Here is a 25,363-nt window from a genome sequence, read left to right on the forward strand (position 1 = left end):
GTCTTTGACCTTCATTCATTTTCTCACTTTTTTTGTCAGTTTTATATTCTACCCTATTTTCTAGTGTAGCTCTTGTGTAGCATTGTAATACTATCCTTATTCAGAACTGCTGTCCCACCCTAAATTTCATGAATACCCTTTCTGCAGAAATGATAAACAACCAGGCCAAATCAGGCCAAATCTATCAGAATCAGGTTTATTATTACTGGCATGTGACGTGAAATTTGTTAACTTAGCAGCAGCAGTTCAATGCAAAACATAATCTAGCAGAGAGAGAAAAAAAAATAAAATAAAACATAATAAATAGTATTAGTGCGTGGCCAAGTGGTTAAGGCGTTGGTCTAGTGATCTGAAGGTCGCTAGTTCGAGCCTCAGCTGAGGCAGTATGTTGTGTTCTTGAGCAAGTCACTTAACCACACATTGCTCTGCGACGACACCGGTGCCAAGCTGTATTGGCCCTAGTGCCCTTCCCTTGGACGACATCGGTGGCGTGGAGAGGGGAGACTTGCAACATGGGCAACTGCCGGTCTTCCATACAACCTTGCCCAGGCCTGCGCCCTGGAAATCTTCCAAGGTGCAAATCCATGGTCTCATGAGACTAACGGATGCCTAAAAATAATAAATAAACAAGTAAATCAATTGTGTATATTGAATAGATTTTAAAAATGTGCAGAAACAGAAATACTGTATATTAAAAAAAGTGAGGTAGTGTCCAAAGCTTCAATGTCCATTTAGGAATCAGATGGCAGAGGGGAAGGAGCTGTTCTTGAATCGCTGAGTGTGTGCCTTCAGGCTTCTGTACCTCCTATCTGATGGTAACAGTGAGAAAAGGGCATGCCCTGAGTGCTGGAGGTCCTTAATAATGGACGCTACCTTTCTAAGACACCACTCCCTAAAGATGTCCTGGGTACTTTGTAGGCTAGTGCAAGATGAAGTTGACTAGATTTACAACCTTCTGCAGCTTCTTTCGGTCCTGTGTAGTAGCCCCTCCATACCGGACAGTGATACCGCCTGTCAGAATGCTCTCCACAGTACAACTATAGAAGTTCTTGAGTATATTTACTGACATGCCAAATCTCTTCAAACTCTGGATAAAGTATAGCCGCTGTCTTGCTTTCTTTATGACTATATTGGTATGTTGGGACCAGGTTAGATCCTCAGAGATCTTGACACCCAGGAACTTGAAGCTGCTCACTCTCTCCATTTCTGATCCCTCTATGAGGATTTGTATGTGTTCCTTCATCTTACCCTTCCTGAAGTCCACAATCAGCTCTTACATCTTACTGATGTTGAGTGCCAGGTTGTTGCTGCGACACTACTCCACTAGTTGGCATACCTCACTCCTGTACAACCTCTTGGCACCAGCTGAGGTTCTACCAACAATGGTTGTACTGTCAGCAAATTTATAGATGGTACTTGAGCTATACATAGCCACACAGTCATGTGTAGAGCAGTGGGCTAAGCCCACACCTTGAGGTGCGCCAGTGTTGATCGTCAGCGAGGAGGATATGTTATCACCAATCTGCACAGACTGTGGTCTTCTGATTAGGAAGTCGAGGATCCAATTGCAGAGGGAGGTACCGATGCCCAGGTTCTGCAACTTCTCAGGATTGTGGGAAGTAAAATTATTACATTAATATTATTGCATGAGAGAGTGGTGAAGGCAAAGGCTCTCAACATTTTAGAAAGTATCTGGATGAGCACTTGAATCAAGGACATCAGAAGTTCTGGGGAGAAAGCTGGAGACTGGGGTTGAGAAGGTTAATAAATCAGCCATGATGGAATGGTGGAGCAGACTCAATGATCTAATTCTGCTCCTATGCCTCATGGTCTTATGATCTAGGTCAGGGGTCCCCAACCTTTTTTATGTCATGGCTGCCACCCTTAACCGAGAGGCCTGTGGACCCCAGGTTGGGAACCCCTGGTCTAGATACACGTGACTAGTGGAAGCAGATAGGACAGCAATGTTTGAGAGACGTAGGAATAGGAAAGGAATGGAAGGATAAGGACCATGTGCAGGCAGAGCTTCATGTTTGCAACAGTCATGGTGGCCCAGTTGCCTGTTCTTGTACTGCAGTGTTCCATGTTCAGTACGTTCTCTAACATACTGACGTAGGAACTCACCAGTCTTATCATGAAAGGTTAGATTTCTTGCAAAGTAGAAAGCAATGGATGAAGCAAGATGGTCTCTGTGAAGTTATGAAAGAACATTGGGAAGAGCACGGAGAGTCGATTCATTGCAGAGTAAGTTTTTGAGTGTATTTGTGGACATACCAAATCTCTTCAAACTCCTAATGAAGTATAGTCGCTGTCTTGCCTTCTTTATAACTGCATTGATATGTTTAGACCACCTGGATAACACAAACACCTACGTCAGGATGCTGTTCATCGACTATAGCTCAGCATTTAATACCATCATTCCCACAATCCTGATTGAGAAGTTGCAGAACCTGGGCCTCTGTACCTCCCTCTGCAATTGGATCCTCAACTTCCTAACCAGAGGACCACAATCTGTGCAGATTGGTGATAACATATCCTCCTCGCTGACAAACAACACTGGTGCACCTCAGGGGTGTGTGCTTAGCCTGCTGCTCTACTCTCTATATACATATAACTGTGTGGCTAGGCATAGCTCAAATACCATCTATAAATTTGTTGACAATACAACCATTGTTGGTAGAATTTCGGGTGGTGACGAGAGGGCGTACAGGAATGAGATATACCAACTAGTGGAATGGTGCCACAGCAACGACATGGCACTCAACGTCAGTAAGACGAAAGAGCTGATTGTGGACTTCAGGAAGGGTAAGACGAAGGAACACATACTAATCCTCCTAGAGGGATCAGAAGTGGAGAGAGTGAGCAGCTTCAAGTTCCTGGGTGTCAAGATCTCTGAGGATCTAACCTGGTCCCAAAATATCGATGTAGTTATAAAGAAGGCAAGGCATTGACTATACTTTATTATATGTCAACAAATACACTGTAAAACTTCTGCAGTTGTACTGTGGAGAGCATTCTGACAGGCTGCATCACTGTCTGGTATGGAGGGGCTATTGCACAGGACCGAAAGAACCTGCAGGAGATTGTAAATCTAGTCAGCTGCATCTTGGGTACTAGCCTACAAAGTACCCAGGACATCTTTAGGGAGCGGAGTCTCAGAAAGGCAGCATCCGTTATTCAGGACGTCCAGCACCCAGGGCATGCCCTTTTCTCACTGTTACCATCAGGAAGGAGATACAGAAGCCTGAAGGCACACACTCAGCAATTCAGGAACAGCTTCTTCCCCTCTGCCATCCAATTCCTGAATGGACATTGAACCTTTGGACACCACCTCACTTTTTTTAAAATATACAGTATTTCTGTTTTTGCATGTTTTTTAAAATCTATTCAATATATGTGATTAATTTACTTGTTTACTTATTATTATTTTATTCATTATTATTTCTCTGCTAGATTATGTATTGCATTGAACTGCTGCTGCTAAGTTAACAAATTTCATGTCACATGCCGGTGATAATAATCCTGATTCTGATTCATACCATCATGTTTGGACAATGGAGGCAGAAGGTATTAATGGTCCATGCTCCACGGGGAGCTGAGGGTCCAAGGAGAAGAAGAAGTGATCTTGGAGGGCTACAGAGCTGGAGGTCATTGCAGAGGTAAGGAATTGGTATTGGCACTGGTTTATTAATGCCACGTGTACAGTGAAAAGCTTGTCTTTCAACTGCCTATGCAGATCTGATCATCACACAGTGCATTGAGGTAGAACAAGGTAAAACAATAACAATGCAGAATGAAGTGTAACAGTTACAGAGAAAGTGTAGAGTGTAGTGCAAGAAAACATCAGTGCAAGATTATAACGAGGTTGATTGTGAGGTCAAGAATTTATCTTATTGAACTAGAGAAAGATTTAATAGTTTTACAACAGTAAGATAAAGCTGTCCATGAGCTTGGTAGTGAGGCTTTTCTTCTCCGCGGATGGTCACCTTGTCACGGTGGAGAAGCTTGTGTGGTCCTGAGATCCCGAGAGCGATGCCGTCTGGTGCTATGCTCCTGGTAGGGTCACCCATGGCGGTAAGGTCGAGGGTGAGGTCCCTGACAAAGAACGATCCATCCAAGACCTCAACGGTGGAACAGGCGGACGAAGTTACTTCAAACTCAACGGCTGTGAAGGCGGATGAAGGCTACAACAAATCCATCAGCTCCAGTCGTCGTGGTTTCCATGCCATTGGAATCAGTTGGTTGATTGGTGAAGTATCATGTTCTTCTTGGAATGCAACATCCAAGAACAAATTAAACAAATACATGCACAGGTGTCTTCGCTCTGTGGGCCACTTCTTCAGACGAAGACCATCATCCTCGACCTCAAGCGATAGCCACGACGATGAGTGAGGCTTTTATATCCTCTGCCCTTTGGGAGGGCAGAGAAGAGATAGTATCTGGGCTGGGTGGGGTCTTTGATTATGCTGGCTGCTTTACTGAGGAAGTGAGAACTGTAGACAATGCCCATACAGGGGAGGTCGGTTTCCATGATGTGCTGAGCTGTTTCCACCACTCTGCAGTTTCTTGAAGTTATATGTAGAGCCGTTGCCATATCAAGCTGCCATGCAACCAGTTAGGATGGCTTTCTGAGGTGCAGTGATGAAAACTGATATGGGTTGATGGGTCATGCTAAATTTCTTTGGCCTCAAGAGGATGTAGAGGTGTGAGTAGGCTTTCTTGGCCATAGTGTCTATGTAGTTAGATCAGGACAGGCTTCTGGTGATGCTCACTCCTAGGAACTTGAAGCTTTCAACCGTCTCAATCTAAACACCATTGATATAGACAGGAGTATAGTCATAGTCATACTTTATTAATCCGGGGGGAAATTGGTTTTCATTACAGTTGCTCCATAAATAATAACTAGTAATAGAACCATAAATAGTTAAATAGTAATATGTAAATTATGAAATAAGTCCAGGACCAGGCTATTGGCTCAGGATGTCTGACCCTCCAAGGGAGGAGTTGTAAAGTTTGATAGTTGTATAGTTTGTAAAGAGCATGTACACCACCCCCTTCCAAGGCAATCATCCTACCCTTGGAGGAGCTGCAAACAAAGATGAAAATGTCAAAAATTACCCGTCACCAGACTGGGATCTAGTGAAGCTGAGCAAGAATGGGAGTGCAAACGTTAATGGGGTTTTGTGACTTGTAAAAAGAGCCACAAAGTTTTGGAGGAAGTCCAGTAGGTGAAGGACGGAAGATTGAGACTCAGCAGGAGAACGAAATACTTTAAATCCAGAGGCAATACCAGCATGAACAAACAGCATATGAGCTGAGGCAGAGGCAATGTCACGAAGGCGGAATTTGTCCGTCTTGTTGTTCGAGTATATACATTGCCAAATCTTATCCAGGGATCAAAGGTAACGTCAAGGATGCAAAGGGTTTCTGTTTAACTTTGCACAGTTGCAGAATGGAGATTGGAGATGGTGGAAATTTAAGTGAGTTTGTGTTGGGAGATAAATACAGTTGTTTTTTTTCCCTCTGTCTAGTTTTTACCTGGAGAAAATTTCTGCTCTTCCTACCCCGGTTATTGGATAAATAGTGTAATAAATCAGAGAAATGGAAGGTGCTGAGTCATGTCTGCTTACAGGTGGAATCCTTTCTGCTTGCAAAATGGAAGGAGATTGTTGAGAAAAATGAGAGCCACCAGGTTTTAGTGCAATGTACCCAGAATATGAAGAGATGAAATAGAAACAAATGGAGTCAGCAAGCTCTGCAGAAAAATGGACACCCGTGCTGTGGCCAATTGTGTCAAAGACTATAGGCAGGTGAAGAAAGAGGAGAAAGAATATTTTATAATCACGGTCATACAGTAACTTTCCTGAGGTCCACTTCAGTAGAACAGCACAGACAAAAACATGGCGGGAGAGATGCAGAGATAAAGTTCTGGAAAAAAAATGCTCTGAGCTCAAGGTCAACAATACATTTGCTTTGGCAGGAGAAGAGAGAGTGAAGATAAGGCCATGGCACACAGGGGGTTTATTTTAAGGAGGATTTAAAATGGAAGGAGAACAGTGATGAAGGCAAGAGGACTGAATGAGCATAGTAATGGCACATAGGTGGTCATCAGTTTGCAGGAATTGAGCTAAGAGAGAGCAGGAGGTGAGTCTCTTGGACAAGCTGACTCCGGAATGGATATGATGGGTGAAAGTAGATGGAGCTAAGACCTTACTTGTTACAGCCTGCCATAGAATTGCAATTTTGGCCACCACAGTAGTGTAGTGGGTAGTGTGACACTATTAAAGTTTGGGGCGTCAGTGATTGGAGTGTAATTCTGGCGCTGTATGTAAGGAATTTGTATGTTCTCACCATGAGACTGGGTTTTCCGGTTTCCTCCCACAGTCCAAAGACATACCAGTTAATTGGTCATTGTAATTTGTCCTGTCATTAGGCTAGAGCTAGTTAAATCAAAGGTTTCAAAGGTACATATAACGTCTGAGAAATGTATACAATATACATCCTGAAATGCTTTTACTTCGCAACATCCACGAAAACAGAGGAGTGGCCCCAAAGAATGAATGACAGTGAAATGTTAGAACCCCAAAGTCCCCCCCAGCTCCCCTCCCTCCCGCACGTAAGCGGCAGCAAGTAATGATCCCCCCACCCCCCACCGGCAAAAAAAAGCATTGGCACCCGCCACTGAGCACTCAAGTGTGAGCAAAGCAACAGCAAAGACACAGACCTGCAGTACTCCAAAGACTACTTGTTCACCCAGTATTCAACATACCACAGGCTCTCTCTCCCCCTAATAAGGGAGAAAGAAATGTCTCCATTTCACAGCGAAATAGATGGATTGCTGGATGTTGGGCCAGAAGAGCCTCTTTGACACTGTATCTCTAAATAAAATTAAAAATAAATAAAATAAAACTTACATAACCCAACTTTCCATTCCGACATCTATAGCAAGTTACCAATATTGTCATAGACTGTCAGAGAACATTCTAACCCTAAACCTTACCCCCAACCAATTACCAACCCACATCAACAAATTGCTTCTAATTATGAACATTCTCGTATATTGTTGAAATTTTATGTGCATTCCATAAATTAATTCCATCAGTAGCAGCCACTGTTTTGGCACAGTATAAAATTTTGGAAAGTTGACCGCCCCGATCAGGGTGATGTGAGGCCAGGGGAGCAGTTGGTAGGTGGTCATATGAGCATCCGCTGCATATCACAAGTCCTGGATATGTGACCACTGATGCCAGGCAGACAATCTTTGAAGTGTATTGATAATGGTTGGGGTCACCCGTCTTGTAAAGTCACTGTCCAGACGAAGGCAATGGCAAACACCCCTGTGGAAAAATTGGCCAAGAACAATCCTGGTTATGGGGATCGTGATCACCCACATCATATGTCATGGCACAAAACGAATGAACTATTTTGTTATTCCTATTTTCTCCTCATAGGTGGCGCTCTGATTTACTGCCATTCTACTCTCCCTTGCATTTGCATAAGGTGTTTCACATAACTATCGCCTCAGTTGTTGGCATGGTTCCTTAAAACTCATGAATAAGTAATAGTAAACTCACGAAATAGTCACAGAATTGAAGGAAGCCATTGGACCTATTCCATGCTTGTCGGCTCCCATCACTTCCATTTCACTCCAAATTATGTTGTCACAAGCATCCATTCATTTCTCTTTTGAAGATAATGAGCCTACAACCTTAACAGTCCGTGGGTTACAGATTTTCACTGTTCTGAGTAAAGAAGTTTTTGTAATATGTTCCTTGTACCGTGTGCCCCAGATTTAGAGTCTGTGTCTCCTGTCCATTGTGGGAGCGGCCTCCCTCCAGTTACGTATCTAAACCAGTCATGACCTGTTGGTTCCTTTTCAGCATTTCATGCTCAAAGAATTCCACCTTCTTTGTCCTAACTTCAAAGTTGAAATGTTCCGTAGTCATGGAGTGGCAGAAAATTACAGCACAGAGAGAAAGCCTCCAATCTGTACCATGCCAAACCATTCAAGCTGCCTCAGCCCATCGATCTGCACCCAGAACATAATACTCCATACCTCTCCCATCCATGTACCTAACCAAACTTCTCTTAAACATTGAAATCAAGCTTGCATGTGCTGGCAGCTTACTTCACACTCTCAAGACCCTCTAAGTGAAGAGGTTTTCCCTCATTAGCCCCTTAAACTTTTCAACTTTCACCCTTAACCCATGACCTCTGGTTGTAGTCCCACCCAACCCCAGTCCTGCTGAAGGGTTTCGGCCTGAAACGTCGACTGTACTTTTTTCCATAGGTGCTGCCTGGCCTGCTGGGTTCCTCCAGCATTTAGTGTGTGTTGTCAGTGGAAAAAGCCTACCTGCATTTAACCTATCTGTACCCCTTATTATTTTGTATAACTCCATCAAATTTCCCCTCAATCTTCTACGCTCCAAGGAATAAAGTCCTAAACTATTCAATCTGCAACTTTTCCAGAGAGACTTTCTCTTTCAGGAGTCTGACACTCCACATGGGCTGTAGGCAAAATTTGAGTTTCTAGAATTCTCTGGGCACTGGAACACAGAAGGCTGCATTGCCCAATGGACACCATTTTGATCACTACGAAGGAAGACTGGGACCTGGGGTTGATGGGAGAAAGGAAGGTGCAAAGAACTGCACTTAGCTTTACTGGCCAAGGAAGAGAGTCTAATTTTCAACTGGATTCTGGATTATTGCTTCTGGAATCTGACTATCACCACCTCTCTCCATGCATAGCTAGCGTGGGAATGGGAATTTATTTCTCGGGTCTGAAAACTAGGAATCCTTTCTTGTCCCTGGCTTTTCCAGAGACACATGAGGAAAGGAAGGCCTGGGGGAGACAGATCACTCATTGAGGAGGTGACTCAATGGTAACCCTCAAACAGTTGCAAGACGTGTAGTAGATATGTTCAGGTTTCATGGGATTCAGGTAGCCCAAGCAGAAATCCATATAAAAATGACTCCCATTCCTGACTCAATTCCATTCAGCCAATCAAATGAAAATAGATCTTAGCATCTGAAATTATCTGGGCTTCAATCTGAGTCTGATAAGATTTTATGGCCAGTCAAACTTTGCTCTAAGACTCCTCTGACTGAGATTTAAAAAAAGTGATAGTGATTAGCACTACCTCAACGTAAACTTCAAACAACCATTGCTTTCCTGGATTGAATTCCTCCAAATCATAGACTTTAGATCAGCTCTGTGAAATCTTATGCTACTGAGACAACTGTTGTGTATTGTAGAGTCATGTCTCCTACTCCATGTAGTAAAATATACCTAAAATATGCATGTAACATAAAAGAGAAAAATGAAACCAATAGATGACATGAACATCAACTTCTCTAACTTCCGCTAAGGCCCCACCTCCCCCTCGTACCCCATCTGTTACTTATTTTTATGCACACATTCTTTCTCTCACTCTCCTTTTTCTCCCTCTGTCCCTCTGAATATACCTCTTGCCCATCCTCTGGTTCCCCCCGCCCCCTTGTCTTTCTTCCCGGACCTCCTGTCCCATGATCCTCTCGGATCCCCTTTTGCCTATCACCTGTCCAGCTCTTGGCTCCATCCCTCCCCCTCCTGTCTTCTCCTATTATTTTGGATCTCCCCCTCCCCCTCCCACTTTCAAAACCCTTACTCACTCTTCCTTCAGTTAGTCCTGACGAAGAGTCTCAGCCTGAAACGTCGACTGTACCTCTTCCAACAGATGCTGCTTGGCCTGCTGCGTTCACCAGCAACTTTGATGTGTGTTGCCAGAAATAAATTAAAGACTTAATTTCTACTTTTATGTCATTCTTACCTAAATGACATACAATTGACATACACTTAGGACTGGAATCTACAGAATTAAATGTAAAAGTCAAAGTTCAGAGTCAAATTGCAACACGAATAGTTCAAAAATTATTTCATTACAAATACATAGAAACATAGAAAATAGGTGCAGGAGTAGGCCTTTCGGCCCTTTGAGCCTGCACCGCCATTCAGTATGATCATGGCTGATCATCCAACTCAGAACCCTGTACCTGCCTTCTCTCCATACCCCCTGACCCCATTAGCCACAAGGGCCTTATCTAACTCCCTCTTAAATATCACCAGTGAACTGGCCTCAACTGTTTCCTGTGGCAGAGAATTCCACAGATTTACCACTCTCTGTGTGAAGAAGTTTCTCCTCAGCTCGGTCCTAAAAGGCTTCCCCTTTATCCTCAAACTGTGACCCCTCATTCTGGACTTCCCCAACATCGGGAACACTCTTCCTACATCTAGCCTGTCCAATCCCTTTAGAATTTTGTACGTTTCAATCAGGTCCCCCTTCAATCTTCTAAATTCCAGAGAGTATAAGCCTAGTCGATCCAGTCTTTCATCATATGAAAGTCCTGCCATCCCAGGAATCAATCTGGTGAACCTTCTTTGTACTCCCTCTATGGCAAGAATGTCTTTTCTCAGATTAGGGGACCAAAACTGCACACGATACTCCAGGTGTGGTCTCACCAAGGCCTTGCACAACTGCAGTAGTACCTCCCTGCTCCTGTACTCGAATCCTCTTGCTATGAATGCCAGCATAATTTAAAAAAAAATTGAAATGAATATGAATTGCACATTATTATTTACAAGTTGCCTAACAAGCATTTAATGCTTGTTTCTGCTGGTAATTATAGGCAATGACTGGCTGTGTCACTATCTGGTATAGGGGAGGGGGTGGGGACTACTGCACAAGATCAAAATAAGTTACAGAAACTTGTAAAACTAGTCAGCTCCATCATGCGTACCAGCCTCCGTAGTATCCAGGACATCTTCAAGGGACAGTGCCTTAGGAAGTTGGCGTCCATCATTAAGGACCCCCACCACTGAGGACATGCCCTCTTCACGTTGCTACCATTAGGTAGGAGGTACAGAAGCCTGAAGGCACCACACTCAGTGATTCAGGAACATCTTCCCCTCTGCAATACAATTCCAAAATGGACATTGATCCCACGAACACTACCTCTCTACTTCTTTACTTCTGTTATTTTTACACTATTTATTTTAAATTAACTATTTAATAGACATATATATACTTAATGTAACTCAGTCTTTTTCTCTATATTTATGACTTATTTCATTGTACTGCTTGTTAACAAATTTCACGACATTCGCTGGAGATATTAAAGCCGATTCTGATTCTGAAATGTCTCAGGCCTGGTAGCACTTTGCTGACTTAAATCAGTGGAGTTGTTTATTTGGACTTTTTGCGTGCTTGGATGAGGTTTCCACTGTGGTCATGACAAAGTGGTAAAAGCAATTGCAAGAACCCTGAGACATTCCACACTCCATTTTTTGATACGTGCCTGGCCTTAACAAATCCTATTAATGTGGCCCTGCTGTATGTAATTACTTTTTATTTAGTTATTTAGAGATGCAGCATGGTGATAGGGCCTTCCAGTCCAATGACTCTGTGCCATCCAGTTACCAATTACTCTACTAATCTGCGGCGTGGGAGGAAACCAGGGCACCCGGAGGAAACCATGCGATTGAGGGGAAAACGTACAACAGACGGTAGTGGAAATGAAGCCAGGTCACTGGTACTGTACCTCGTTCCCCTACCGTACTGCCCCTCGCGTAGTCTGTTCTCCTGAAGCAGACCATCGTTAGGGACAGCAGCATCATTAAGCATTACCAAGAGAGTCACGTTTGATGATCCCATAGAGCGTGGGTTAGCTCAGGGTGAGTATGCATTCTGGTTAGTCTTGCCTGAGAAGTTTATGTTTGGTCTGCCTGTCTGATTGGCACTTCGTTATTAGTTAATGATCATGCTCGACTGTCACCGCAATTGCTTTGGCAGTGATGAATTTGTCTGAAGAGGGAAGAATGCAATCACCATATCTAAAACAAAGTTTATTTAAGGCTTTTACACCCAAGTTCCTAATTGTTTTCCAAATTTAAACACTGGTGTTGCCAACTAATAAAACATTCCCAGATACCACTTGTGATTGAGGGAGAATTATTGGGAATGAGTAATTCCAGATGTTCTGCTGCAGACATTGTCCCTTGCAAACAACACAATTCAGGCGTTGTTAGTCCATCAGTCCTAGGTATCAGTCATGGCACAAATATCCTTGCCGACTCTTCCCTGAGTAACAATAATCATAATCAGAATCCTGTTTAGTTATCACTGGCATAAGTCAAGTCACGAAATTTGTTATCTTTGCGGCAGCAGCACCATAAGATTCAAAGATTCAAAAAAACTTTATTGTCAGTCTAACCGTACATCAGCTCTGCAGGGCAGAATGAGACAGTGTTTCCCAGGAGCAGTGCAACATCATAATAATAAGATGCATAATAATAGGAACAAACATGAATTACAATAAGCGTATGTGTGTGTTCAACTAAACAGGTAGTGCAAAAATAGAAACAAAAAGTAGTGAGGTAGTGTTGATGGGTTCAATGTTCATTCAGAAATCAGATGGCAGAGGGGAAGAGGCTGTTCCTGAATTGTTGAGTGCATTCCTTCAGGCTCCTGTACCTCCTTCCTGATGGAAACAAGGCATGACCTGGGTGATGGGGGTTCTTAATGAAAGATGCCGCCTTTTTGAGGCCTTTCTCCTTTTTCTCCTTGAAGATGTCCTGGAAACGATGGAATCTAGTGCCCATGATGGAGCGGACTAGGTTTATAATTCTCTGCAGCTTAGTTTGATCCTGTGCAGTAGCCCCCTCCCTCCCCCATACCTGATGGTAATACGACCAGCTAGAATGTTCTCCATGGTACATCTGTAGAAATTTTGAGTGTTTTTGGTGAATTACCAAATCTCCTCAAGCTTCTAATGTAATATAGCCTTCTTTGCAGCTGTACTGCTATGTTGGGTCCAGGTTAGATCTCGAAATTGGAACTCGAAATTGCACACAAAATATAATAGGTGGAATTGTCTGGATCAGGAGTATTTCTATCAGGTTTTGTATCAGTCTGTCTGATGAAATGCAGCCAGGAAGTTATGACAAAACAGTACCCCAAGCAAATTGAAGGGAAAAGGACTCTGTTGGAGAAAGCATCCTTTCCTCCCTCTTTGCAGTTCCTCCTGGAACTGAAATCTCCCAGCAGGCTCAGTTTCTCTCCCTCTGCGAGGTGACCCCAGTGCTTACTTTGAGTAGGAGTCCTCTTTGGCCGGGCCCACACAGACTGGACTTGGGACTGTGATTGCGGCATGTTCACTGATGACAGTAACCTGCTGGTTATTCCCGGTGAGGAGGTAGCTGCAGTGATATCAATGTCAATATGTCTGGGTTCTCAGATGATGATAGTAGGCTAACCTCAGAATCAGAAATCAGGTCTATTATCACTGGCACGTTGTGAAGTTTGTTGTTTCACAGCAGCAGTACTGTGCAATACATAAAAAATGACTCTAAGTTCTCAGAGGTCTCTGTTGATCAGGGTCGACTGTGGATATTGTGTTCTAGCTGTCTAGGTTCGCAAGCCAGGGCAGTGCAATATGGAGTGCAAGCTGTTGCTCATGTAGCAAGCTCCCCCTGTCCGCCCATCTGATGAACCTAAGCGAATGGCAGAGACTGATGTAGTTTGGCACGAGCAGCGTTAGAAGACTTGCCAGTCAGCATTGGACTCATCGTAGGACTGTCTTAGGGACACCAGCTCCAGATTTTTCACTCAGGGTTTACTCCTGAATCTTTCCCCATGAGTGGGTATGGCCCAATGCAACTGGTTTTAAGGTGTCAGTAACCTGTGTTTGCCTCTTCACCTCTCAGTAGAAATTGTTCTGCCAGGTTTAGTAGCTAAGCCAGTTGGGAAGGCCAGGAGCTGGACTTGGTTGCCATTGAAGCATTTAATTGGTAGTGGGAGCTTATTCTCATTACCAGCCCCAGCTATAACAGCCTTAAGGAAGCACAAAAGTTACAATAAGAAATATAAATACAGTGTGCAAAATGAGGGGAAAAATATTGAGGCTGACGGATGTTCAGAAGTTTGATGGCAGAATGGAAAGAGCAGTTTCTAAAACATTGAGTGTGTGTCCATAGGCTCCTATACCTCGTACCTGATGGTAGCAATGAGAAGAGGGCATGTGCTGGGTGGTGAGGGTGCTTAGTAATGGGTCCTGCCTTTCTGAGGGATTGCCTTCAGAATATGCCTTTGATGGTGGGGAGGCTAGTGTCCATGGTGGAGCTGTTTGAGTTTACAACTCTTTGCAGTGTCTTATGATCCTGTGCAATGATGCCTCCGTGCATTTCCTCCATGCGAATGGTATGCGGCATTTATAGCGAGAGGATTCGAGTACAGGAGCAGGGAGGTACTACTGCAGTTGTACAAGGCCTTGGTGAGACCACACCTGGAGTATTGTGTGCAGTTTTGGTCCCCTAATCTGAGGAAAGACATCCTTGCCATAGAGGGAGTACAAAGAAGGTTCACCAGATTGATTCCTGGGATGGCAGGACTTTCATATGATAAAAGACTGGATGAACTAGGCTTATACTCGTTGGAATTTAGAAGATTGAGGGGGGATCTGATTGAAACGTATAAAATCCTAAAGGGGTTGGACAGGCTAGATGCAGGAAGATTGTTCCCGATGTTGGGGAAGTCCAGAACGAGGGGTCACAGTTTGAGGATAAAGGGGAAGCCTTTTAGGACCGAGATGAGGAGAAACTTCTTCACACAGAGAGTGGTGAATCTGTGGAATTCTCTGCCACAGCAAACTGTTGAGGCCAGTTCATTGGCTATATTTAAGAGGGAGTTCGATATGGCCCTTGTGGCTAAAGGGATCAGGGGGTATGGAGGGAAGGCTGGTGCAGGGTTCTGAGATGGATGATCAGCCATGATCGTACTGAATGGCAGTGCAGGCTCGAAGGGCTGAATGGCCTACTCCTGCACCTATTTTCTATGTTTCTATGTTTCCCTAACCTCACTCCTGCACTCCCCTCCCCCACGTGCCAACTCTTCACTCTGCATGAAATGCTCTGTGTAAGGACACATGGTAAACTCCATGTAGAAACCAGGAACAATATCACAGGGAAAGCTGGTTACCTTGTGCTGTTCCTGTCCAGTACTCAGGGGATTGCAAATGATTTTTCGCTAGATTAATTAGAAGGAAAAACCAGCCTGCGTTCACCAGCAACTTTGATGTGTGTTGCTTGAATTTCTAGCATCTGCAGAATTCCTGTTGATTGAATAACAATACATTATTATAAGTTCATAAGTTATAATAATAGCTTATTATAACAATGGCTGCTTGCCATTGAATTTTTGAATTTCCAAATAATTTTCAATTAACATAAGTAAATAATCAAACAAATTCTGAACTCTGTGCCAAGAACTCGAATTATGAGGTCATCAAATAAAAGCAATTTTTCAAACATTATGCCATAATAAATCAAAACTACATTTTCTTTAAAAAATCGCTATATTGTAAAACACACATTGGTCAGCAGGACCAGAAAAAAATTGGAAGTGAAACATGAACAAGACAAAGAAAGGTGTCCTAAATCACTAAATGGGTTGAATTCCACTAGATATAGAAAAACATCCTTTTCACAGCTCTTCGTTCTACACAGATTAATGTAAACAGTATCGATTGGAGTAAGTTATTATGATGGTGATTAGGATGTTATCTTCGTTCCCACATGATTTGGATTTTATTTTCCTAAGCCTTATGATTGTCCTCCCTGCCATTCTGTGTATAGAATAAGCTGCTGTTGGAAGTGGTAGAGGCAGGTAGAATGAGAAACCGGGGAATTATAGACCGGTTAGCCTAACGTCGGTGGTGGGGAAACTGCTGGAGTCAGTTATCAAGGATGTGATAACAGCACATTTGGAAAGCGGTGAAATGATCGGACAAAGTCAGCATGGATTTGTGAAAGGAAAATCATGTCTGACGAATCTCATAGAATTTTTTGAGGATGTAACTAGTAGAGTGGATAGGGGAGAACCAGTGGATGTGGTATATTTGGATTTTCAAAAGGCTTTTGACAAGGTCCCACACAGGAGATTAGTGTGCAAACTTAAAGCACACGGTATTGGGGGTAAGGTATTGGTGTGGGTGGAGAATTGGTTAGCAGACAGGAAGCAAAGAGTGGGAATAAACGGGACCTTTTCAGATTGGCAGGCGGTGACTAGTGGGGTACCGCAAGGCTCAGTGCTGGGACCCCAGTTGTTTACAATATATATTAATGACTTGGATGAGGGAATTAAATGCAGCATCTCCAAGTTTGCGGATGACACGAAGCTGGGTGGCAGTGTTAGCAGTGAGGAGGATGCTAAGAGGATGCAGGGTGACTTGGATAGGTTGGGTGAGTGGGCAAACTCATGGCAGATGCAATTTAATGTGGATAAATGTGAAGTTATCCACTTTGGTGGCAAAAATAGGAAAACAGATTATTATCTGAACAGTGGCCGATTAGGAAAAGGGGAGGTGCAACGAGACCTGGGTGTCATTATACACCAGTCATTGAAAGTGGGCATGCAGGTACAGCAGGCGGTGAAAAAGGCAAATGGTATGCTGGCATTTATAGCGAGAGGATTCGAGTACAGGAGCAGGGAGGTACTACTGCAGTTGTACAAGGCCTTGGTGAGACCACACCTGGAGTATTGTGTGCAGTTTTGGTCCCCTAATCTGAGGAAAGACATCTTTGCCATAGAGGGAGTACAAAGAAGGTTCACCAGATTGATTCCTGGGATGGCAGGACTTTCATATGAAGAAAGACTGGATGAACTGGGCTTGTACTCGTTGGAATTTAGAAGATTGAGGGGGGATCTTATTGAAACGTATAAGATCCTAAAGGGATTGGACAGGCTAGATGCAGGAAGATTGTTCCCGATGTTGGGGAAGTCCAGAACGAGGGGTCACAGTTTGAGGATAGAGGGGAAGCCTTTTAGGACCGAGATTAGGAAAAACTTCTTCACACAGAGAGTGGTGAATCTGTGGAATTCTCTGCCACAGCAAACTGTTGAGGCCAGTTCATTGGCTATGTTTAAGAGGGAGTTAGATATGGCCCTTGTGGCTACAGGGGTCAGGGGGTATGGAGGGAAGGCTGGGGCGGGGTTCTGAGTTGGATGATCAGCCATGATCATAATAAATGGCGGTGCAGGCTCGAAGGGCCGAATGGCCTACTCCTGCACCTATTTTCTATGTTTCTCTGTTTCTATGAGGACATTTCTGTCAGTTATCTCTTTAGAAGGACCCGGAAATCCAACTTTGACCTTAATGGCCACTTCACAATCCACAAAACCAGAATGGAAACAGGTCATCCCTGACCCCAAAGGATTGCCTATGAACTGAAAGAAATTACAACATTACCCAACCAGTGAAATAACATCTTTCCTTTTCCTCCTCTCCTCAGAAGAAACAAATTTCTAGGAATTCCTCATCAATAACTGAAAAATTCAACCGAAATGCCATGCCCCACCTCCCCCTTGTTCCCCATCCGTTATCTATTATATATATATTCTTTCTCTCTCTCTCCTTTTTCTCCCTCTGTCCCTCTCACTATACTCCTTGCCCATCCTCTGGGATTCCCTTCTCCCTAGGCCTCCTGTCCCATGATCCTCTCATATCCCTTTTTCCAATCGACTGTCCAGCTCTTGGCTCCATCCCTCCCCCTCCTGTCTTCTCCTATCATTTCGGATCTCCCCCTCCCCCTCCTACTTTCAAATCTCTTACTAGCCCTTCTTTCAGTTAGTCCTGACAAAGGGTCTCGGCCCGAAACGTCGACTGTACCTCTTCCCATAGATGCTGCCTGGCCTGCTGCATTCACCAGCAACTGTTATGTGTGTTGCTTGAAATTCCAGCATCTGCAGATTTCCTCGTGGTTGCGAAATGCCATTAGTTTGTTTCTTAAATCAGCTCGCTTTATTATTATTGTTGCACATACTGACTTGCATTGAGAAATATTTTGAATGTCATTCAAACAGATAATTTCATCACAGCAATACAATGAGGTAATACAAAGATTCAAAGTATATTTACCATTAAAGTATGTATGCAGTATACAACCCTGAGATTCATCTTCCCACGGGCAGCCACGGAACAAAGAAGCATCATGGAACCAGGTCAAAGAAAACATCAAACGTGCAAAAAAAAAGAACAAATTGTGCAAACAGCAAAAAAAAGTGGAAAAATAGGTAATATAAAACATCAAACAACAATATCACTGAAACAGTCAGTTTAGTTTAGTTCAGTTCAAATTAGTGTTGTGTCGTTTGTGACTATAGGCTGCAGAGTCAGTCCACCCTGACCAAAATTGTACAAAATAGCAATAGAAAAGGAATAACCAGGAACCAGAAAAACATATAACATGTAACAAGGGAAAACAATAACAGAATATAGAGTAAATGGTGCAGTTACAAGAAAAGTGTAGTGCAGATAGCCAATAAGGTGCAATGTCATAACAAGATTGGTGTTGAGGTCAGCAGTTCACCTTCTCATTCTAACCGGCTGCATCACCGTCTGGTATGTGGGGGGCGGGTGTGCGGGGGCTACTGTACAGGATTGAAATAAGCTGCAGGAAGTTGTAAACTTAGTCAGCTCCATCATGGGCACCAGCCTCCGTAGCATCCAGGAGCAATGCATCAAAAAGGCCGCATCCATCAGTAAGGACCCCCATTGCCCAAGTCATGCCTTGTTCTCCAGGAAGGAGGTACAGGAGCATGAAGGCGCCAACTTAATGACTGAGGAGCAGCTTCTCCCTCTCTGCCAACTGATTTCTGAATGGATGTTGAACCCATGAAAAATACCTCACGACTTATTATTTCTATTTTTGCTTTACTTATTTAATTTAACTATTATATATAATAGATATATATGAGTACAATAATTCAGAGTTTTCTCAGATGGCCCAGAGGGCCTGAAATCACACCGCCAGAATGTAGATAACAGGCTCTAACAGTAACAGAACCACATCGGAAATAAAAACGTATAAAAGAAGTGAACAGAATTGCTTCATGACCCATCTTGGGGACATCACCTTTGTTTTCTGGCACCATCTCCTTTTGGGCAAGGAGTCACAGGGCCACTTTCATCTTGCGTTTAAAACAGGAGGTGATTACTCCTGAATTAGGGTGCTGTTTAGTTCAACAACCTTAAAGCAAGCTACCAATCTCTTTATCAGAATATTTTGCAACTTTACCTGATTTTGTCTTGCAGCCTAATGTGGTTAAAAAGAAATCAAAGAAAGAACTTTGTTCCCATTCTACAGCTGAACAGTTTGCCTTATTTATCTCTGGACCTGCCCTCTGCCAGTTTGAATGGCTCCAATTATATTCGAGTTGTTTGGATAAACAAAAGCCCTATTGAGAACCAGAGCTCCCTCATACATGCACTTGTGATAGACTCATTTGCTGGGACAACATTCGGTACCAGGTTAACACAGAAAACTGTAACCAGCAGACAATGTCTTCAGATGTTTTAATAGTAGTTTTTGTATTCCGCCATGTTTGCTCGCACTGGTCAAGAATAATCGACCCATGTATCTGAGGGCAACCTCTTTGTAGTTCGGCAATTGTTTGGTGTGTGGTGTGTGTGTATGTGTAAACTGTCCTTGACAAACACCTTCACTGTTCAAGAAACAGTTCATTCCTGTACATTGGCCACAATGTGTTGGTCCCTATTGCTTCTGTCAGATCAGCACTCACAATGCGCATATTCTCCTCAGGATGACCCATGACTGACCTCAGCCTCACACCAGCCACTCTCACCATTAACTTTCTTTATCTTCGGATGAGATCTAAGGCCCCTGCATCCCTGGGCTTGCAGTGATAGGTTTTGAGGTTAGCTCCATCTCCAGATGGAAGCTGTGCGGATATTGACAACATGCATAGATCCTGAACAACGCTGGCTCTGAAAATCAGTCCAAGCCTCTACAACCTCAGAAAAAATGACATAAGAGATAAGGTGCAGCATTAGCTTACAGCAAACATGAAGTGAACAACATGTCGAATATCAAACCCACTAACTCCACCACGACTTTATTATTTTCTGTTAGCCAACCTTATGTACATGTTAGTGTCACTTTATGGACCCAAAATTAATCTATGTGTATAAGCTATCTTATGTGCTTTTTATATCTTCTGTGTTTTTTTATGCTGCATCAGATCCGGTGTATTTTTTGAAGATATTTGACTAATCTTACCTTAGGGTGGTGGTGAATACTGGTAGCCCGGGTTGAGGCATTTGATGTTACTGTGTTTGCCGAGCTTGGCAATTAGCTTGCAGACATTTCATCACCAGTCGAGAGTCGAGCTGACATCCTCAGTGCACAGTTGGTGTTTCGCTCTGAGCACTCCCAGAGAGAAACATCAATGACTGGACAATGAGGATGTCTCCTTGACTGGTGATGAGAAATCTACCAGCTAATCTTATCTTTTATTGCATTAATTTTATTTTTAGCAGGTTCCAAATGAATGTTTGAATGTTTGTGAACATCAGTGGCTGAACAGACATTCAGTAACAGTGGAAGTTTTAAAAAACGCAAATACGAGGAAATCTGCAGATGCTGGAATTTCAAGTATCACACATAAAAGTTGCTGGTGAACGCAGCAGGCCAGGCAGCAACTCTAGGAAGAGGTACAGTCGACGTTTCGGGCCAAGACCTTTCGTCAAGACGAACTGAAAGAAGAGCTAGTAAGAGATTTGAAAGTGGGAGGAGGAGGGGGAGATCCAAAATGATAGGAGAAGACAGGAGGGGGAGGGATGGAGCCAAGAGCTGGACAGGTGATTGGCAAAAGGGATATGAGAGGATCATGGGACAGGAGGCCCAGGGAGAAGGAAGAGGGGGAGGGGGGGAAAACCCAGAGGATGGGCAAGGGGTATAGTGAGGGGGACTGAGGGAGAAAAAGGAGAGAGAGAGAGAAAGAATGTGTGTATATAAATAAATAACGGATGGGGAACTCCTATGCTCTGTCCACCAGAGAAAGCAGGATCTTCCGGTTGCCACACATTTTAATTCTACGTCCCATTCCCATTCTGATATGTCTATCCACGGCCTCCTCTACTGTAAAGATGAAGCCACACTCAGGTTGGAGGAACAACACCTTATATTCCGTCTGGGTAGCCTCCAACCCGATGGCATGAACATTGACTTTTCAAACTTCTGATATGCCCCCCTTCACCCCTCGTACCCCATCCGTTATTTAGGCCTCCTGTCCCATGATCCTCTCATATCCCTTTTGCCAATCACCTGTCCAGTTCTTGGATCCATCCCTCCCCCTCCTGTCTTCTCCTATCATTTTGGATCTCCCCCTCCCCCTCCCACTTTCAAATCTCTTACTAGCTCTTCTTTCAGTTAGTCCTGATGAAGGGTCTTGGCCTGAAACATCGACTGTACCTCCTCCTAGAGATGCTGCCTGGCCTGCTGCGTTCACCAGCAACCTTTATGTGTGTTACAGTGGAAGTTTTGACAATTTAAAGCCCAGGGTCAGGGCCTCACCAGTTGTCAAAGTTACTCTGCCATTGAAGCAGTCACTAGTTTTAGGAGCAATTTCTCACTGATGTTCACTGCCCTACGACATGCCAATGAACTGGGAATGGCAGGAAGGGAAAGAGACATCCAAAAGCAGGCCGTAGTTTGAAAAGTGACTATCAGGGTACTTCTGATTTCAATATCCTTTTTGGGAGCTATGCTTTGGGGAATGCCGTTCACTTGCTCTTGTTTTTGACTTTCTTGTTATGCAGGAGAAATTAGTTGTTGAATAGTCAAACCATTTAATTGTTTTAATTAAACTTACATAAATATTAAGGCTTTTTAGTCTGCGTTGGTGCGTGGCCAATTGGTTAAGGCATCGGTCTAGTGATCTGAAGGTCGCTAGTTCGAGCTTCAGCTGAGGCAACGTGTTGCGTCGGTGAGCAAGGCACTTAACCACACATTGCTCTGCGACGACACCGGTGCCAAGCTGTATCGGCCCTAGTGCCCTTCCCTTGGACAACATCGGTGGTGTGGAGAGGGGAGGCTCACAGCATGGGCAACTGCTGTTGTACCACACAACCTTGCCCAGGCCTGCGCCCTGGAAACGTTCCAAGGTGCAAATCCATGGTCTCACGAGATTAACGGATGCCTATTAATCTGAAAGTCTGGGTGGGACCACTTGGACCACAGTGTTTGGAGCTGTCCTGTCTGATTTTGTCAGAAATTAGTAGGCTAATTGGCCATTATAAATTGTTGCATGAATAGGCTACGGTTGTACCTGTAAATAAAAAAATGTCTCAGCTATGAGTCTGATTCGCCAGTTGAGGTATCCATTTTAGCAAGCCGATACTATCATGTCTTAAACAATTTGCCATTCAGATTGAGTTCAGTCAAGGTTACTCATGCCAACAGTAACACAATGAGGGATATTAAAGGGGAGCAAATGATATGAGGTCAGTGCATGAAAACGGCACTAATCAGCCATGATCTATTGAATGGGTGAAGAGGAAAGAGGGGCTGAATGGCCTACCTGTGATTCTATTATATTAATGTTAGAAAAGACAAGATTCTCTGTCTGACTAGTTTTATCTTCATGGAGTGAAGCCTTGTACTGGTAAATCTGCAGTGATAAGGTAAAATTTGATGAATTTAAAAATGGATTTGAAATTTACAAACTATCAGTGGAGCCTTGAGAATGAACTTGGAGACTGAGATAAGCATGAAATTAAAAATACCATTCCTGTACTCTGCATTTGAAGTTCACAATGTGGTATCCTCTATATCAGGGAAACCAAATGCAGATTGGGTGATCGCTTTGCTGAACACGTGTTCAGATCACAGGGCCTGGACTTCCCTGCCCGTGGCCTCCTGTATTCCTCGTGTGGCCCAAAGCAAGACTGAGAAATAAGCACCACATTTTCCAGTAGGGCGTATCGCAGCCTCCTGGACTCAACAGAACTTCAGGTATCTTGATTTTCCTCTCTGTATCAGTCATCCATCCATACTATTACCTCAACTTGTTTTAGAGTCTAGAATCAGAGTCAGAATCAGTTTAGTATCAGCAGCATACGTCATGAAATTTGTTAACTTTGTGGCAGCAGTACAGTGCAATGCATAATTATAGAGAAAAAGTCTGTAAATTGCAGTAAGTATATCATGAAAAAATGGAAATAAAAAAGCAGTGAGGTCGTGTTCATGCGTTCAATGTCCATTCAGAAATTAGACAGCAGAGGGGTAGAAGCTGTTCCTGAATCACTGAGTGTGTGCCTTCAAGCTTCTGTACCTTTTTCCTGGTGGTAACAATGAGAACAGGACATGGGTGATGGGGTTCTTTAATTTGGGCACCACCTTTTTGACATACCACTCCTTGAAGGTGTCCTGGATACATAGAACATAGAATATTATAGCACAGCAACACACACAAAATGCTAGAGGAACTCAACAGGCCAGGCAGCATCAATGGAAAAAGTACAGTCGACATTTCGGGTTGAAACTCTTCGGCAGGACTGGAGAAGAAAAGCTGAGGTGAGATTTAAAAGGTGGTGGGGAGAGTAGAGAGAACCACCAGGTGATAGGTGAAACCTGGAAAGGGAGGGATGAAGTAAAGAGATGGGAAGTTGATTGATGAGATGAGGTGAGAAAGGGAAAGGGGGATGGGAAATGGAGAGGTGGGAGGGGGTGGTTGGGGGACATTATTACTGAAAGTTCATGCCATTAGGTCAGAGGCTACCTGAATGGAATATAAGGTGTTGTTCCTCCAACCTAAGTATGGTCTCATCACGACAGTGGAGCAGGCCATGCATAGACGTGGCATCGACAGCTTTTCTCTTGTTTGTGGTTTCATATTACTGCACAGTACAGGTCCTTCAGCCCACGATGTTGTGTTGACCTCTTATCCTACTGCAAGATCAATCATAGTCATAGTCATACTTTATTGATCCTGGGGGAAATTGGTTTTCATTACAGTTGCACCATAAATAATAAACAGTAATAGAACCATAAATAGTTAAATAGTAATATGTAAATTATGCCAGTAAATTATGAAATAAGTCCAGGACCAGCCTATTGGCTCAGGGTGTCTGACCCTCCAAGGGAGGAGTTGTAAAGTTTGATGGCCACAGGCAGGAATGACTTCCTATGACGCTCAGTGTTGCATCTCGGTGGAATGAGTCTCTGGCTGAATGTACTCCTGTGTCCACTCAGTACATTATGTAGTGGATGGGAGACATTGACCAAGATGGCATGCAACTTAGACAGCATCCTCTTTTCAGACACCACCGTGAGAGAGTCCAGTTCCATCCCCACAACATCACTGGCCCTACGAATGAGTTTGTTGATTCTGTTGGTGTCTGCTACCCTCAGCCTGCTGCCCCAGCACACAACAGCAAACATGATAGCACTGGCCACCATCAATCTAACCCTTCCCTCCTACAGAGCCCTCCGTTTTTCTATCATCCATATGCCTATCTAAGAATTTCTTAAATGCTCCTCATGTATCTGCCTGTACCACCACCCTGCAGGGCGTTCCAAGTCAACACCATTCTCTGTGTGAAAAAACTTACCTCTGACATCAATACCTCTCATCATCTTATACACTTTATAAGGTCACCTCTCATCCTCCGTCGCTCCAAGGAGAAAAGGCCAAGTTCACTCAACCTATTCTCATAAGACATGCTCTTCAATCCAGGTAACATCCTTGTAAATCTCCTCTGCACCCTTTCTATGGTTTCAACCTGCGCAGCTGCTTTGAGTGTCCTATGGACTCGGACTCCAAGATCCCTCTGATCCTCCACACTGCCAAGAGTATTACCATTAATAATATATTCTGCCATCATATTTGACCTACCAAAATGAACCTCTTTACACTTATCAGTGTTGAACTCCATCTGCCACTTCTCAGCCCAGTTTTGCATCTTATCAATGTCTGGCTGTAACCTCTGACAGCCCTCCACACTATCCACAACACCCCCAACCTTTGTGTCATCAGCAAACTTATTAACCCATCCCTCCACTTCCTCATCTAGATCATTTATAAAAATCACAAAGAGTAAGGGTCCCAGAACAGACCCCTGAGGCACTCCACTGGTGACCGACCTCCATGCAGAATATGACCCATCTACAACCACTCTTTGCCTTCTGTGGGCAAGCCAGTTAGGGATCCACAAAGCAATGTCCACTTAGCTCCCATGCCTCCTTACTTTCTCAATAGCCTTGCATGGGGTACCTTATCAAATGCCTTGTAGAAATCCATATACACTACATCTACTGCTCTTCCTTCATCAATGTGTTTAGTCACATCCTCAAAAAATTCAATCAGGCTCGTAAGGCATGACCTGCCCTTGACAAAGCCATGCTGACTATTCCTAATAATATTACACCTCTCCAAATGCCCATAAATCCTGCCTCTCAGGATCTTCTCCATCAACTTACCAGCCACTGAAGTAAGACTCCCTCGCCTCCCACAGTAGCCTGGGGTACATC

At 43.7% G+C, this 25,363-nt stretch overlaps 1 long non-coding RNA gene across 1 annotated transcript; it reads right to left on the minus strand.

The window, feature by feature from the left end:
* Positions 1 to 324: 324 nt before the first annotated feature.
* On the minus strand, positions 325 to 18,072 carry LOC134355709 (uncharacterized). Its single transcript, XR_010020165.1, has 4 exons — positions 17,950 to 18,072; positions 15,012 to 15,144; positions 6,770 to 6,878; positions 325 to 609 (listed from the first exon to the last, which is right to left on the minus strand). It is a non-coding gene; the product is annotated as an uncharacterized LOC134355709 (long non-coding RNA).
* Positions 18,073 to 25,363: the final 7,291 nt, after the last annotated feature.

The sequence above is a fragment of the Mobula hypostoma genome, chromosome 1 (genome assembly GCF_963921235.1).
Source record: "Mobula hypostoma chromosome 1, sMobHyp1.1, whole genome shotgun sequence".
In the NCBI taxonomy this organism is placed as follows: Eukaryota; Metazoa; Chordata; class Chondrichthyes; order Myliobatiformes; family Myliobatidae; genus Mobula; species Mobula hypostoma.